This window comes from Pristis pectinata, chromosome 20 (genome assembly GCF_009764475.1).
Source record: "Pristis pectinata isolate sPriPec2 chromosome 20, sPriPec2.1.pri, whole genome shotgun sequence".
Lineage (NCBI taxonomy): Eukaryota > Metazoa > Chordata > Chondrichthyes > Rhinopristiformes > Pristidae > Pristis > Pristis pectinata.
In genome coordinates this window covers 18,862,076-18,877,470 of record NC_067424.1, presented here as the reverse complement: position 1 = coordinate 18,877,470, position 15,395 = coordinate 18,862,076, and positions in this window count along the sequence as shown.

The window sequence follows — 15,395 nt, the reverse complement described above, 5'->3', positions numbered from 1 at the left end:
ACTTTGGAAGCAAACATGAGTTTTGATAATTTCTCAATGGTTTCTAAAGTGCACAAAGTAAACTACCTTTCACTCAGTTGATGTTCAGGTAGATATCCTTTGGCATTAATCAAGACTTCTATTTAAGCAATGCATTTTTTGAGTTTATGGTCAGCAACAAAACCACATTTAACCACTATGAATATAACTATTCATCCCTGATTTATTTATTTCAGCAAAACCAGATCACACTTATCCCAGAGTCGTTCCAAAATCCAAATATGAATAAATAGCCTCTCATAGTTACCATCATGCACTTGTAAAATCCTTTGATTCAAAGGGTTACAAGTGTCTTTTTTCAGGATGGGAAGTCCTTTTGCCAATATTTTAATGTCTTACCACCTGCTGATTATTAGTTTTGTATCCCTATGAGAGATCAGCCCAAAAGCAGCACAAACTGGGCATGGGAATTAAATTTGGATCAGGTAAACTGGAGGCACATTTTATTGACTCAAGATATGAGTTGGCAGTTTGTCAGCAAGAAGGATTTCAGTTTCAGACTGCAACCCTTGAGTGGTTCTCAGACCTGTGTCGTGGGGATTGGTCAGGAAGGAAGTGAATGAGAGGTAATGAGAAGAAGACCATACAGGGCAGGCAAAGTCTTCCACAGTGCAGTAGTGTTGGGAGATGCAGGCCTGAAACCCACAATCATCTTGTAACGATGGGTAGTGTAGATCATACATTTCTGAAGGCAACAGACCAAAGCCAGTTTCAGTAGGCATTGGGTCAATTTCTCTCAGAATAATTAGATGTGTTTAATAAATAATTAGAATATTTTGGTGCAGAAAAATTTTGTTATGAAAGTATATTCAAATATATAGAACCAGTAGCAACAAATAAGATGCTGAGGGAAATGGACAGTCAATGTTTGGGTCGAGATCCTTCATCTTGATCCAGATGAAACATCGACTGTCCACTTCCCTCCACAGATGCTGCTTGTCTCACTGAGTTCCTCCAGCATCTTGCTTTTTGTTCCATTTCCAGCATCTGCTGTATCTTGTATCTTCCACATAGAACTGGAGATCTGTGGTACCAAATCAAGATAATGTGGCATAGAACAGTGGGATATGTGTACGGCATTGGTTGGATTAAAAAATGAAATTATTCCAGAAGCAAGAAGAAATTGTCAAATTATTTACCGGTTTATTTCTGATACAGGCAACATGGAGGTGTCCCAATTGACTTTCCTTTCAGGTACCTTATCTACTCAAAGGATTCATTAAGAAAGCATGGGTGCACCTGCTCAATGTTCAACTGAGCCCAGTTAATTAATGGACAGTTTTGGACAGTGCACACGAGTTCAAGTCCTCCTGGTATTGTGCTGTTGTTCCAGGAACTTGCATTCAAGAAATTATCCTATGAGGTTGATGGACCAAGCTGAAGTAGATGGTGTATAAAAGTGGTTGGAAACAGTGGAGTTTAGGTTGTTGCATCACTTAAGAGCCAGCAGCTTTCCTGGAGATTGGGTTGATGAAGTCCTTACATCATCTATGGAAAGAATATACTTAATGGATCAAATGATCCATTAGTTTCCTTCTGGGTTTTTGTGACATGCTTTTTATGTTAATTCTCCCCCAAGCAACTTGACATGCACTTGTTAATCATATATGATTGATCTCAAATCCTTGTCAATTTAAAGTTTGATTAATGCCAGTCAGTGTTTTGGTCTTTGTACACCTCAAGTGTAATTATGTTTGTCACTTTTTGACCTTGGGTTAGAAAAGAAAATCAATGAAGTAAGTGTTGGCTCTGTCCAAAATTTACATTGGTCACGGGAATTAAATTGGATGGTTGAATTGGCCACACATAGTAAAAGGTTTTGCAGCCAACCTTCAGTTCAGTCTGGAGCAGAATCACTGAGCAAACTTGTGCTGAGTTCAAATCTGTCTACCCTAATGAATAGCCAGGAGAGGTTATGAGTGACACTCAAAATTCAGACTCTGTTGGCTTGACAAAGCAGCAGAAGTTGGAAAAATGTTTCATTTCACCAATGCAGTATAAAGACAACTATTTGGTCACCAACAAATGTATTAATGTAGCAATGACTGAATATAAATTGATCAATCGTACCTTCTTTTGTATGTATTTGGGTTTTGGAGCTAAATGCAATACCCACTTGGAGAACTGTACTTCTCCAAGGTGAGGATGAAATGTGAGGACAAGGGGAACCCGATCCCTGTTGGGTCTGGGAGGGGTGGGGGTGAGAACAGAGGTGCGGGAAATGGCAGAGATCAGGCTGTGAGCTCTCTTGACCACAGTAGGGGGGAAGCCACGGTTAGTAAAGAAGTTGGACATCTCAGATGTCCTGGAGTGGAAAGCCTCATCATGGAAGCAGATGCAGTGGAGGTGGACAAATTGAGAAAAAGGGACAGCGTCCTTGCAGGAGACAGGGTGGGAGGAGCAGTAATCAAGGTACAGAATGAAATGTGAGGTTAAGGGGGACAAGGAGTACTTCTGTTTGCCAATACAGAAAGGCTAAGCAGTGGGTATAACATATCATATCTAGCAAAATTAAACTTGTTCCACAATAGTGACACAGTATTAGTTTGCACCCATAACCACAAATGAACAAAATACAGAAGTAAACACCAATGGAATGCAATGCCTGAAGTGCTGGTGGAAGCAAATTCAATGGTAGATTTCGGTGTAAAATTAATAAGAAAAAAATACAGTGCTATGGAGAAAGAGTAGGAGATTGAAACTGATAAGATAGATTCTTCAAAGAGCTGGCATATACTTCAAAGGCCAAAAGTCTTCCTTCTATGCTATAAGGTTCTGAGAAAATGAAAAATAGAGCAGTATTAAATATGTTCACATCATGAGGACTATCTGCTCGTGTAATGGAATTTGACACCTTAAATGAGGCATTGTTGATCCAACAAATGAATATTGAAAGTTTAATTGATCCATTCAACACCACAAATGTCAAAGTGGGGGAGGGAGGACGGGGCAAAGCAAAGCCAGAAATTATTGAGTTTGTTGAAGGAAAATTAGAGAACTGACATGTAATATTATCAATGGTTCCTCACAGAATGAAAAGGTATGAGCACAGATTTGTTAGATATGCAGTGACTCATTCAGTGTCAAATTAAGATAAAGTTGATCCAGACAATGAAGACTTATAAGAATAGAATTACACTCCCTACAATAAAACTCTCTGCTATAAACTATTATAATCTCTGATTTAAGGCAAACCGATTTAAGAGTGAACATCAGAAATGAGCTTGAGGTAATCATTTTACAGCCTGGGCAATCTAGATAAAAGCTTTGACCAATTTAATAGTGACCCAAATTAGCACACAGACCAGGCATCCCTCAGCATTGCTGATTGACAATTGTTGTGCCCATCAACTACGTAGGTACAACCATGCAGACTTTATGATTAGCACAGGAACATAGTAATATAGTATCTGGTAATCCAGTCTTGTTGAATACTCGGCCCTCAATCAACAGTTTTTAAAGTAATATCATAATCACAGGGCTAGCAGAGTGACTGCCTCACAGTGACAGAGACCCAGGTTCAATCCTGACCTCAGGCACTGTCTGTGTGGAGTTTGCATGTTCTCCCTGTGACCACATGGGTTTCCTCCGGGTTCTCCAGTTCCCCCCACATCCCAAAGACATGTGGGTTGGTAGGTTGATTGGCAGCTGTAAGTTGCCTTTCATGTGTGGGTGAGTGACAGAGTCTGGGCAGAAAATATAGAATGTGGGGAGAATTTTAAAAAATTCACGTAGGATGTATCAATGGGTGGTTGATGGCAGCATAGACAGTGGGCTGAAGGGCCTGTTTCCGTACTGTATCTCTCTATGACTCATGACACAATGCTATTATATTCATTTCCAGAAGATGCAGGAATTGGACTACATTACCAATTATCCTCACCCCTACACATGCCCTCACCTTCTCCTGGAACTAAAATTCTTGGTTGCATGAATAGATGAATTGAGGGAGGATGACAAGCTATTAGCATGTTCCTTACGGAGATGGATGAGGATTAAAAAATGTCCATCCATCTTCTCAACTATTTCTGCTCTTTCTGATGTAGAATATTGGGGATCAAACCAATTTACTAACATAAAAATCGAGATCATTTTTAAAAATCAGAGGGCCTCAGCACGTGCCTTTTATTAAGATTAGAATACTGATCTTTCTTTGCACCTGCTATGAAAAATTAATGGAGAGGGCCTTAATGTGTAATCACATGAATCTCTCTCACACATCAATGTGATTTTAAAAGGTTGTTAGTGAATATGTTGTCCCACTCTATTATGTCTTTGGTGGACTCTCAAAAACCTGTCTCGTGTCATTTGCAGACTAAATTGTTGAAGTAAAATATAGACTGATTCAGTTTAAAATCTGCTTCCATTAACATTTTCCATTGAATTAATCCTCTGAGTGCTCCATGACATTGTTCTTTAATCTCCATTTGCAATGTTCTATCTTTAATGAGTACAACGTTTCCTTAAGTTGCAGAGTTGAACATTAGGCTGCATTATTGCTTTTCGGAGTTCAGCATAATGGCCAGGAAAGTAGCATTGATTAATTGCCATAAACTGTTTCTGGCCTGGAAGACACAGGCAGCTGAAGTTGACAATCTTCTAATATTAAGTTTAGGTATGGCAGGTACAATTAGTTCCAAAATTATTATGAAGCAAATAGTGTCTTAGCTAAACTTGGTGGAGCTTAAGAATAGCTTGTCTAAAGCATACTTAAAAGTATTGGGGCATGTGTTGCAATGACCTGAAGGTGGGAACTCCCTTAAATGCTGGCACTTATGGTCTTCTCCTATTTGGAAGAAAGCAATCTAGCACCCAAGCTGACTTGCCTCTCTTCTAATTGGTCCCCAATTAATTCAGCAGGACCTCCACCATGATTCTGATTCTACAGTGCCATGGGTTCAGACACGGCTTATTCAATGCTAACTCCTGAGTGTCCAGACTCAAGCTGTACTGTGGCTTCTAGTCAGAGACAAGAACGTTACAGCCTTCATCAATGTCGGTAGGAAGCCCTTGCTGATTCATTAGGGTTTGCGGAAACCCTTATGAAGTCCAATTGCAAGAAAGTGTCACTTTTTTCTCCCTGATTACATCTTCCTTAACTGAATATTCTTTTCTTGGATTCTCAGTTTCTTGTTGGTAACATGATTTTCTGGATGCCAATGTATAATCCCCCACTCATCTACCATTCCCCTCTCACCTGAACTCACCTATCCCCTACCTGCATGAGCTTTTACCCCTCTCTCCACCTTCTTATTCTGGCTTCTGCTCTCTTGCTTTCCAGTCCTGATGAAGGGTCTCGGCCTGAAACATTGACTGTTTATTTCCCTCCATGGATGCTGCCTGACCTGCTGAGTTCCTCTTTTTTGTGTAATACTCCAGACTCCAGCATCTGCAGAATTTTTTGTGTCTTGGTATGTCAATGTACAATGTAAGTTGCCATATTATTTCAGAAACAGCTCTCAACAGCCTACAAAGAAAAACATTTATTCAACAATGTGAGTTTCATTCAAGTTCTCAGCAACATTGTAACTCCATTTGCCCAGACAGCCACATACATTGTGGCATATCATTGACACCACAATATGATTATCTATTGTCCCTGTATTAAACAATCATATAATTTAGATTGGTGTTTATTTACTGACTGGTAATGTTTTCTTATAATGCCACCCTAAAGGGTAGTATTAATACTCCAGTCCATTCTAATCAAACTGTGCTTGAACCTTATTTTCAGCTGGGTAGACAAAAAGAAACCAAATGCACACTGGAAGAACAGTTTGCAGAATATCTCATACAGTCAGTAAAGACGACCCAGAGCTTTCAGGTTCCTGTCATTTTCATTCCCCATCTCATTCCCAACTCTAATCTCTCTCTATCTGGTCTCCAAAACTTTTCCACGGTCAGTTTGAGGAAAAGCAACTAATTTTCCATCTGGCCATGTCTCTGCCTTCAGGACTTAATATTCAATTCAACAATATCAGAAAAACTCCTGATTTTGTTACAATTGGCCAGTTTTGATGTAAGATTATTAATCTGTAACATCTTCTGTCTGCAAATGCTGCCTCCCTGGATGAAGCCTGCTCATATATTCATTGCCTGACTAATGAAGACCAGGATATAAAATGTTTTCTTAACCACATTATCTACCTGTGTGGCCACCTTCAAGGATCTTTGAACTTGTACACCAAGGCCCCTCTGTTCTTCAATACTGCCTAGGACCTTTCCATTCATGGTGGACGTCCACGACTCATTAGTATTCCCAAAATGTATTAGAAGAGGGCATGTCCCAGATGGTGAGGGTCCTTAGTGATGCCACCTTCTTGAGGCACCGCCTCTTGAAAATGTCCTTGATGGTGGGGAGGGTTGTGTCCATGACGGTGATGGCTAAGTCAACAACTGTAGCCTCTTGCAATTCTGTGCAGTGGAGCTTCCATACCAGGCTGTGATGCAACCAGCCAGAATGCTCTACATCATACATCTATAGAAGTTTGCAGGAGTCTTTGGTGACATACCAATCTCCTCAAACTCCAAACAAAGTAGAGCCGCTGGCATGCCTTCTTCATGATTGCATCAATGTGTTGGCCCAGGAAAGATCCTATGAGATGTTGACACCCAGGAACTTGAAGCTGCTCACCCTTTCCAGCGCTGACCCCTCAATGAAGACTGGGTGGTGTTCTCTCGACTTCCCTTCCTGAAGTCCACAATCAATTCCTTGGTCCTACAGATGTTGAATGCGAGGTTGTCGCAACACCACTTGATGAGCTGATCTATCTCACTCCACTATGCCTCCTCGTCACCATCTTAGATTCTACCAACAACAGTGGTATCATCAGCAAATTTATTGATGGCATTTGAGCCGTACTTAACCACACAGTCATGAGTATAGAGAGAGTAGAGCTAAGCACACATTCCTGAGGTGTGCCTGTGATGATTGACAATGAAGAGGATATGTTATTACCTCACACTTATCTGGATTAAATTCCATCTGCAATTTCCCAGCCCGTGCTTGGGGAGAAAGTTTCAGGCAATGCCAGGGATCAAGTTTGTCCAACAGCTAGCAAGACCAGTAGGCGGTCTCTCTGGCTTCCAAGGCCATTCAGTATGGAGCTGTCTATCCAGAGTCCCACACATCAGCTTGGGACTGCTCTCCTCTTGGAATTGCACCTGGGAACATTCTGGAAGAAACAAGATGTTCCCAGTGACCCGTGAGGTCAACACTCAGAATGTTTACCAATCTTCAGAATTTTTTCAGATGGCAAACTATTTCCCAAAGAGAAAGTTTACCCACTCAGTCACTAGAAGCATAAGAGATATGATTGATGGGGATCCTGATCAGAAATGCTGGCTGTTTACCTGTGTGAACCCGGAATTTCTGAACTTGCCAGCTGAGATCTGATATTGAATTCCACATGAATTTCCAGGGGTGGTGCATGAACTTGCTGAATTCCCCAGTAGTAACGCTATGGAATCTGTTGCTGAACCTAGACTTGATTAGACCAGTCTAAGGAAGAGTGAGGACATTTATTTGAATGGAGAAGAACAGCAACGAGAAAAAATAGTAAGCATTGGCTAATTTCATTTTTTTATTGAATTGTACAGTGCAGAAATGGACCCTTTTGGCCGACCTTGTCCATGCCAACCATGAGGCCTACCTACACTAATCCTATTTGCCTGTATTAAGCCTGGATCCTTCTATGCCATTCTTATCTAAGTACCTGCCCAAATGCCTTTTCAGTGTTGTGTTTGTATCTGTCTCTACCACCTCCTCTGGCAGCTCATTCTAGACAACCACCACCCACTGTGTGAATAACTTACTCCTCAAATCTCCTTTCAATTTCTTCCCTCTCACCTTAAACCCTCGAACTCGAGACTACCCTGCCCTGGGAAAAAGACAGATGATCTATCCTACCTATGCTCCGAATATTTTTGTAAACCACTATAAGGTCACTCCTCAGTCTTCTGCTTTCCAATGAGAATAAACCCAGCTGATCTAGTCTCTCTTTATAACTATAGCACTCCATTCCAGGCAACAATCTGGTGATTTTTTTTTATTAATTTTGTTTGCTTTAGCATTTTTTGCTTATTTATGTTTTTAAATGATTTGAATTCATTCTTAAAACATTTAATTTTTAATTGACTTTTAGCAGTTTTTGAAGGCAATGTCACATGCATTCAGAAGCTTTCAAAATCCTTGACATTTGACAAGTAACAAAGCTGGGATGTGGCTTTGCTGTCTGTCAAAGTTCTTCAGCCATTTTATGGGTGGGACTTGTTCTGCCCAAGACATGTGACACTTTAAATCAGGCAAGGCTCGACTTCCATGAAGGAATTCACCATAATGGATTCAGAGCTCACTTCCTGACATCAGAGATCTAGTAAAGATGTTATAAAGATTTTTACTGTCCAATAAAGGGACTTAACCAACATTTATTTGCTCATCTTTGGAATCACACAAAGGATTTTAAAAAAAGTACCTTTTTAAAACATACTAGTGATATTCCTGAAATGACTTGTAATAGTTTTAAATTAGCAGGATACTTCAGTTGAACACTGTCTGATAAAGAACAGCCATGTGAATTATTCCATTCAAAACCAGCAAATAAATATGCACTGAGATTATTTAAAATAATTGATACTCAACCTGTTGCTCACCAAAATTGAATATAAGAATCTGCCCCACCCATTTTTCCAAACTGGGAGCTCCTCACAATCACTGCAGTAGAATCTAATTTTGGAAACAGAGTGGAATGCACATCTGATCTGTGAAGTTAGGGTAAGTAACCAGAAACAATTTTTTTACCTTTAAGGTCTTTTGGTGAGGTTTACTTTTTGTAGAGGTGTATGGTGGGGAGACCGGAACTACTGGACTGAAGATGAGTTAGCCTCCACGGTCTGAGTTTTTCTGGGTATGTGCTTATTTTGTCTTTTTTTCTGTTGCCTCGTATTCCATTTGGAACACAAATCAATTCTAAGGTCAGAGCTTTGCCATCCTAGCCTGTTATATATTTAAAGCATTAATCCACAATCATTTTTCAGGTTTAAATAACAGTTTCCATTTAACAGCAATATATTCCAAAGGACCTGGGAGGAACATTGGGGGAAAAAAAAACTTAAAAAGGAAAGATGAAGAAGCAGAGGTGTTTAGGATGGGAATTCCAAAGTAAGGGCCCATTGGCTGTTAAGCAACATAGAATAAATTTGGAAATGATAGATGAACAGAATCAGAGAGGGGCTTAAATCATTCTTGCTTTATTCAAGGTGCTATATGAATGAGGATGGATATAGATGGCTGGCAGACTAACACTCTTGGTATGCCCACTTCAACTCCTATCTGCCAGCCCATCCAGGAATCTGCAATGGCATCTGAAATGATTTTCCTCATTGTTTCTCCCCCCTTTAAAAACTGCTGGCTGCCTTGAATCAACCAGCAGTTTTAAAAAGGGGGAAAACAATGTTTGCCAGTCCTGAAACTGGTGTTACTCCAAGGATATCAATCATTGCAGTTCTACTGGCCACATGATAATTAGCAGAAAGCACACACTTTGTATATGACCTGCACTTGGTTGAAGTGGGGCAAGTTATCCTCAATGCAATCCTGGCACAAACCTTCCCAATAGTATTCAATGTGGCTTTCTAAATATCCTGATGGGTATCGTCAGTGTGGTTTAAATGTCTGGAAATAAAAAGGAAACTGGTTCTTAGGGAATTTGTCCTTTATGCTTTTCCTTGTTCTTTTTAATTTTATAAGCTTGTCTCTTAAATTGGCTGCCTCACAATAAACTGCTCTGGCCCTACCCCACCAATTTTTTTTTTGGTCAATTTTCCTTGTGTGACCCAACTTCCAGATCCAGTTTAGTGGAAAAAAAAATTTAAAACAACATTCACCTTTCCACAGTTAAACAGTGATTCACATTTCAACGTGTTTATTATCTCTCTAGCCATAGTTTCTACATCATCTGAGTGTCTCAGAGTATCTGTTGATAGTTAGACAGATCATGGATTGCTGCCTGTTTTTAGTGGGGACGTCCTTGTCTACATATTTGTCAGAGCATTGTGGCCACAATTTAACTTCTGTATCATTTGAAGCTTTTGATAACAGTGAACACATTGTGGAATCCAAATACTTCCAAAACTAAAAGGTAGAAAAAAATTAATTGAAGCTACTAAGTGATTCTGTGACCAGCTGAAGTCAGCATTTGAAAACCTCATTGCTTCTGACACCAAGTACAATAAAATCAGTGATGTGATTGTTCCACCTCAATATGGCTGTCTGGCCTTGCTACATAAATTCAAATCTGGAAATGAAGTTCTGTCCTCTAATCATTTTTCTACTCCAATTAGTATAGTATGTCATTATTGATGCCAGATTAATGTGTTGTAATATGGATCTCCTGGACCATGATTGCATTCTTCTCTTGTAGTGCTATGTGGACCCATTAATCAATTAGTATTTTATTAACATTGAGAATCTCACATTGCAAGGATCAAATATAAATCATAGCCAATTGGATGCCCCAAATTGTTTTACCTCAGTTCCAAGTAATCCGCTGTTCTTTTCTTTTTTGAATAATTTGGGGATTCTATTAAAGAATAACTTATTTCAATTATAATTCAGGATATAAACTACTATTCATTGTCTTAAGCTTTTGTCTAACCCAGTGAGGTAGTCAACTTGTATTTTCAATTGGTTAGCAGCTCTTATGAAGCAGTTACCTGCTCTTTGCTTAGTTTTGGCTTCACTGGGACCATGCAGTTCTAGACCTCATTACAGCACTCATGCAAACATGGATTGTGAAGCTAAATTCCAGAGGCAAGGTTACAGTGGCTGCCCATGACAGCAAGACAACATTTGACATCAAAAAGTTTGAATGATGTCCTTTGGACCTTGTGAAGGTTGGGTATGTGGAGGGGTTGGGTACAGGGATAGATGCACTGACATTCTTGTTATTTCAGTAGGCTGATTTAGAAGTGATGGTGTTTGTGGTCAGAGTCAAATGGCTGGGAGAACAAAGTTGGTGGGTATGTGGCTGGAAAACGTGTTGTTTTAATAAAATTTTAATTTAATTTTTAAAGCAGTGAATATATTAAAAATCAATGCTGAGTTGTTGCTTTGATCTAGACCTAAACTGCTATTGATTCTCAGGACTGAAGATTCCAAGCTAACACACTTCATAATAAACTGCATTTTTAAATAAGGAAACATTTGTGACTTGCTGTTATATGGTTGCAATCTGAATTGAAATGAGGTTATTAATAAGTTCTTGCATTTTTTCCTACAAAACTTTGCTAAATATATCAACATCTGTTTAAGTAAAGTTAAAATAAAACCTGTTTAATATGTCTGACATAGATTTACATAGGCAATCAGTGATGCCCAAGAAGATTGTGCACTACTATTATAAAGAACAATCTGACAATCAACATGTAGTAAAGATTATTGTTCTTTTGGAACTGAAATGAAGTAGTCTATCAAGAAAAGTTCATGGAAAATAGCATCTTTTTTATGTTAGCTTGGTGCTTGTGGGATCCAATCGATTGTATTTCATGACATTCTTTTGTCAACAAGTGACTTTATTGTTCCAAAGGGACTTATTTCTATTCTTGCTCTTCATTTTCCAGATCAAGGATCTAATTGTCTTCCAGTGGCATCTTGTATTTTGTTTTCAGATTGAACCTTCAAATAATCCTCCTGTTGCAAGTGTTTTCCTAAAAAGATTGTATGGTATTTGAAAAGGCCAAAACCAGGTTTTTTTACTATTTGCTCTCAGATTTACCTTTATAACGTAGTCTATGTAAAGTTGCCTTTAGTCAGTCTCAAGTGGAAATACAAGTCAGATAGCACTGGCAGCTGCAGCAGAGAGGTCGGGAACGTGTTGAGGGTCAGACTGCAAGTATGCCTGACCTCTCCCTCCACTCCTGAACTCATTACTGTGTTTATGGACATTTCATAATATCTGAACTGAGGGACTTCCTATCTGGCCCCTCAGCTTTGCATAAGATATTTCTGGTGTGGCCCCATCTGTATGAATGGAATCACCAGCTTTAATCTAACAAGTAGGTTTTTTTGTTTCTCTGTGCATTCATTTTTTTTCAATTATTAACAGGAGTTTTCTATTTTTTTAAATTAAGATCAACTTCAATTGTTTTTAAATATCTCTAATTATCAGAATTTTATAAACAGTAATATGATAGGCCAATGCCAGCTTGAACGGTCAAGGACAGTGAGGGCAGTGCTGGGGATTGGACCCCAAGGTGTTTGAGACTGTAGAGCTAGTGCAGTGGTGTTTGGGCTTGGATAACAGTGGTAAGATACAATCTGATATTTACCACAAATTTTCACTGATTCCAAGCATATGTCTATGTATTGAGGATATTTGAAACATTGTCACATTCCATAATGTTATTAATTTTTCTGTGTATTATTTTTCTGTGCATTGTTAGGTTGCATTCTGCCAGCTTTTGCCAATAGTTTCAATCGGCCAGTATTGAAACTGCCCAAGCTGCTAAAATTTCAAGAAAGTAATTTGTCTGAAGAATGGAGAGAAAGGAAGAAAGAGTTTACACAGTATATTGAGCTGTCTATAGCAGATAAACCAGAGCGGATGAAAGTAAAAGTGTTATTGGTCACCAGGGGAGAGAACTGTAACAGGCCATAAAACCCTCAAATGAGATCCAGGAGAATACATTGGATGCATTACAGCCACATTGCAACCTACTTTGAAATGAAGCAGTTTACTGTTACTGACACTTTACATGCAACTTGGAGCAAGGTGAATCCTTTGATACCTACTTAATGGAGCTAAGACTGTAATTGCAGTTTTGCTGACTTGAAGATTCTGTTCATCAGGGATTAGAGTAATTATGAAATGTGAGAATTTAACCTGAAGGAACAGCTGCAAAGGAAGACAGTTAACTGATGAAAAGTGCATGTAGATATGCAGAGCTTTCCAAAGTTAGACTACAGATGTTAAATGGCCAACAGAAGAAAGTGTGTGAGACTTCTAAGACATGATTGAGTGTACAAGATGTTGATCACAAATCCTTTTCATAAGCATGATGAAGAGAACATTAAAAGTCTGAGTGATTGAGATAAGCATTCAGGGACAGAAACGGGGTCAGATTCAGAGTACTAGTTGAAAACAATGCACTTGGCACCAAACAAGGACAATTCTGTGGAAAGAACACCCACTGAATGAATCTACACCCACAATTTTGGGAAAATTGTAAGCAGTGTTATTTATGTAGTAGCTGTATTTCTGCTGAACCCACTCCTTGAAGTGCCATGTTTACAAGATCTTGATAGTAAAGATGATTCAAATCATGTGTTCATCAGCATTTAAAAATAAACCACTTGACTAGTGATGTAGGGTTTGAGATAGAATATGATTTTGCATAAAGAGCATCAAACCTTGATTTAGTGTCTAATCATATGCTTCAATAGGTATCCAGTGCAAAAAAAAAATGTCAACAATGAATCATTTCAATGCCAAAAAAATTGTTTTGGGAGCAGCACACCAAGACTCATTTATTTTTCACTTAGATTATATAATCTATACATTTTCAGTACCCAGACTTGAAAGGGAAAAGGAATACTAACTTGAAAGTGTTCTGATGTTTATTAAGAAACATAAGAAAAATTTCATATTTATTTAGAAAGGGAACTGGATAATTACTAGATTCTGGGATAAGAACAGATATTGTATTTTCAACGAAGTACAAAATGAATTTTAAAAAAATTGTCACACTGTACTGTTGTCTGAAAGTTTGATTTGCTCTGCTTTGGGAAAACAGCTGCTCAAGGAGAATATATTTTGTCTCCAACATAAAGAATATTTATCAACAGCAATGACTTCCACTTGTATAAAAGTCCAGAAGAGTTCCTCAGAAATGATATCAAATAAGTCAGTGCCAAACCCCATAAAGAAACATCAGGATGGGACCAAAGCCTTGAGGGTTTTTTAAGGCTTATTGAAGGAGGAAAAAGGGGTAGTCGAGAGGTTGGGGAGGAATTTCAGTTCTTGGGACCTTCACAACTGATGATGCAATCCCCAAAAATGAAGATAACGAGCCCGACAAATAGAATATGAGCAATAATTGTTCCTCCATTCATGACTAATCTATCATCTCAGCTCCACTTTTCTGCACTAAACTCATATTCCTTGATTTTTTTTAATATTCAAAAACTGAATATACTCAGTGACTCAACCTGCACAACTCACTTGAGTAGACAATTTCAAAGATTCACTGTCCTCTGGGTGAAGAAATGTCTTCTGATCTCAGTTCTTAATGGCTAATTCCTTCTTTTGAAATGGTAGCTTTGGGTTTTAGCTAAGGGAAATATTATTCCTGTCCACTCCCTTAAGAACCTTGTTTTCCAATGAGATCACTTCTCATTCTTCCACATCCGAAAATATAAAGATCCAATTTGCATAATCACTCCACACAGGACACTTCCCCTCCTCTATCCCAGGAATGAACTGGATCAGCTAGATGCCAGAATTAGAGGAGTGCAAACAGCTTGTAATTTATAGGACAGGAGAATATTTATTCTGTTAGAATAAATGATTCAGAAAATACTTTCCAGGTCAGGCAACACCTGCAGAGTTGGAAACAGAAAGTTTCAAGTTGCTGATCTCTCCTCAAAACCAGATGAGTGTTTATCAACCTGAAATGCTATCTCTTTCAAATCTGCCACCCTCCCACCACCCCCCACCCCCAGATCCTGTCTGATATGCTGAATATTTCCAGCATTTATTATTTTTAGTGCGGCAGAAATCTTGGTGTGATTATAATTATATGGATTGGGGCTTGGCATAATCAATGTTAAGTGCTGAATGATGCATTCAAAATTGTAAAACTGGAGCAATCAAACTTTGTCACACTCCATTACAGGATAAGGGTTGAATAGTAACGTGGATGAAATAGTATTAGTAGACTACTTATTTCCAGTTAGGGCTGTGGAACATAAGCACGTGGATACATAATTACTAAATCTCTGATAAGGTAGCAAGTAGAAAATGTTCCACTAAAGATGTCATCTTTGTGGAATTGACAAAAGCACTGAGATGATATATTAGTAATGGAAATATTTAATAACTGATTTATGAAAAATCAGTCAATACTCTTTCTTAAAAGTAAATAAATGTTTAAAATTGTAGTTGAAGGTTATAAGGATAATAGTAGATGGTCAGGTCTGCTGAGGAAAACAATTTGGAGTTGAGGAATATCTCTAGTTTCGTGCTGAGTATGCTATAAAGTGCACGTCAGATTGGTTGGATAAACTGTTCCTTGTGTTGTAATGTTGCTTAATGTAGAAACTTCTAAAACATCTGGCTGCCTCTGGAGTCAGCACATGC